Below are 2,825 nucleotides of genomic sequence, written 5' to 3'. Positions count from 1 at the left end.
GAAAAGTCGGAGATTTAGGTTTTTGATAGTCCCTTCCATCAGATGTGCGTGGTTTCAAGATCGGCTCGGGGAGGAAACACGCTACGCCTCTGGCAGGGGGCTTATTTATTGGAAAACAAAAGAACGAAACAAGACATCTGATTGGTTTAGACAAGATTATATGAACACAGGAAACTAATCTGATTGGTTGAGACAAAAATCACAATGCAGTGTATAATGCTGGTCGCGACATGGCGTGCGGGTGTAATAAATGAGCAATAAGGATAGTGAAACTTTGTAACATAATGCGTCTCTGTTTGGAATGTGGGAGGCAAGCTCTCGAGCGAATGCCATCTTGATTAATAGTTAGAAGGTCCCAAGAGGCCTGAGGAGTACCCTGAGAAACTGTTAGTTGCCTTTCAAGTTTTAGCTTTTTAATTAGAGACTTATTCTTTTGACCTTGAAGGTACTCGCCTCTGAACACCTCTCGAAATCGTACAACCACACACTTATTGAGTAGACTATGAAAATATAAATGTATAAAGATATGAGTACAAAAGTATAAGAGTAAATAAAAATACAAGAGCACATAAAAGGCACATTTAAACAATAATTTCCTTTACAGAATTAATATACACTTTACTTATTATTTTTATAAAATCAATATCTTGTATGGCAAATAAGCCTGTGTGAATTGTGTGACCGGACCGTCTTTGAAGACCTTTCTGTAGACGAGATTTATTTTAAACTGAATGTGATTCTGTTGTAGAAAATAAAATTGCATTTGTAGAATAGATTTGCATACATTTAGAAAGAAATGTAGAAAGACTTGCTTACAGTTGGGAGAAATGTTGCTTACAACTCGGGAAGGTCTCGGCGGACGAATTAGTATAAACAATCCTCCTTAAGGGAGGACAACAAATAACGGCAAAGGGCAAGGTGACATAAACTTAAAAACACTTCCAAATAAGGACGGAACCCTGGGCATGTACACGTGAAAGGGTGTAGCATGAAAAGGGACGGGGCCAAACCGGGTACACGTGCTATGTTGAAACTATAAAGACCCACACATATCTGAGATTCGCTGAGTTTCTTGTTGAAATTGTGTATCAATAAAAAAGAGCTCCCTCTTACGTCATTTGATTCCTGCATCCTCTGTGAACGCGTATGAGACGATTTCTCAATTTATCTTCTTCAACTTCAACAATTCACTGTGACTAAAAAACTTCTTTATTTACATTTGACTGATGAGAAAAATGTCATGAGTTTGTAGCACCTGTGCTGTTAGACAGAGGGAAGAAAAGCTACTAGACTAGCTGTAGGTCTTGTGAGTGGTAAAATTAAGCAATGTTGTGCTAATGATTGCTATCATAATCTGTCTGTCGTCTACTTAGCCGTGTATGTTCTGCCCCAGTGAATATTGACGTCTATGGTGTCTTTCATTACAAACTTTGATGGAATGGGAATAACATATATTTTTTTGCTAATTAGAATAATTTATTTAATTTGATAATTTAGTTATATGATGAGACATTTACCACAATGTGTTTCCTATCAAATTTAAGTATTTTATTTAAAAGTCAAATTATCCTTTGATTTATTTATTTCTGACTCGCTTTTTTACCGGGGTAAAATGCTCCCTTCCTTTTCTTTTTGATGATAGTCTGTATGGCATTGGGTAAGAAAGTTATTCAACAGCAGTGCCATAAATGTATTCCAAAATGGCTTCTTGACTGACGGTGTCCTGATTGGTTAGATCAACAGGAACCATAGTCTTAGTTTCTTATCGCTTAGAGTCAAGTCAAGTCATGTTTATTTGTATCATCAAAAGGAGTCTCCAAGGGCTGCACAGACCACAGATTGTTGCAAACTACAGATTATTATAGATAATAAACAAAAAAAAATAAAAGGAAAAATAGTGAAAGAAGAAAAGGCCAGGAAAAAAGCGAAAGCTAGGGAAAAAACAAAAGAGGAAGAAAAAAAATCAGAAAAGGAACAAGGGAGAGAAAAAAGAAGAAAAAATAATAAAACACGGAGAAAGATGTAAAAAGCTAGAAAAAAAGAATGAAAGAAAAAGAAGAAACAGCAGGACAAAAACAAGAAAAAGGAAAAGAGGAAAAGCAAGAAAAACAATTTGAAAAGCTGATAAAAAAGAAACAAAGAAAACACAAGGACAAAGACGGATTTTGGGGGTCCCTTACTTCAGTGCATCACTATTAACAATGTATTATTCTATAATTTGTTTTTAATTTTATATTATTCATTTTCTCACTCTGCCGTAAACTTTTAGCTCATTTAAATGTTTTTAATACAGAGCAACTTGAAACTGTTACCCTGGATGACACAAAGTGCAAAAACTGACTATTCAGTGCAACTATAAACTACAAAATACCGGAATAAACCATACCAAAAAGAAAATACTATACCTGAAAAACACTGGAAACACTGCTGTGCAAAAAGAAAATCGGGGGTAATAATAGTTGTTCAAAGGCTTCTCCGGCTTCATTCCATTCTCTTAGTACTTGTCGTCATAGATGTGAAATTCCAACTTCGATAAGATTAAAAGATAACACTTAATGTGATATGAACGCATTCTTCCACGTATCTGTTCCGGTGTAAGAATGCAAAGCTTTCAAATTGTGTGTTGGCCGCTTGCTGGATAATTAGATTACTGTACAATTATATTTACCAAGAAGTTTGAATTGAAATTATACAAAAATCAAAGCACAATGGCTAAACAAGCGTAAAGATGGCTGACGCTTAAAAAGAATTCGTCCCTGGGTGGGCTTGAACCACCAACCTTTCGGTTAACAGCCGAACGCGCTAACCGATTGCGCCACAGAGAC

The 2,825-nt window shown here is 35.8% G+C and overlaps 1 non-coding gene across 1 annotated transcript; it reads right to left on the bottom strand.

Moving 5' to 3' along the window:
• Positions 1–2,751: 2,751 nt before the first annotated feature.
• On the bottom strand, positions 2,752–2,825 carry trnan-guu (transfer RNA asparagine (anticodon GUU)). The gene has a single exon. It is a non-coding gene; the product is annotated as a tRNA-Asn (tRNA).

This window comes from Urocampus carinirostris, chromosome 1 (genome assembly GCF_059441175.1).
Source record: "Urocampus carinirostris isolate Australia breed hairy pipefish chromosome 1, RoL_Ucar_1.0, whole genome shotgun sequence".
Classification (NCBI taxonomy): Eukaryota; Metazoa; Chordata; class Actinopteri; order Syngnathiformes; family Syngnathidae; genus Urocampus; species Urocampus carinirostris.
This window is presented reverse-complemented; position numbering and strand designations above follow the sequence as displayed.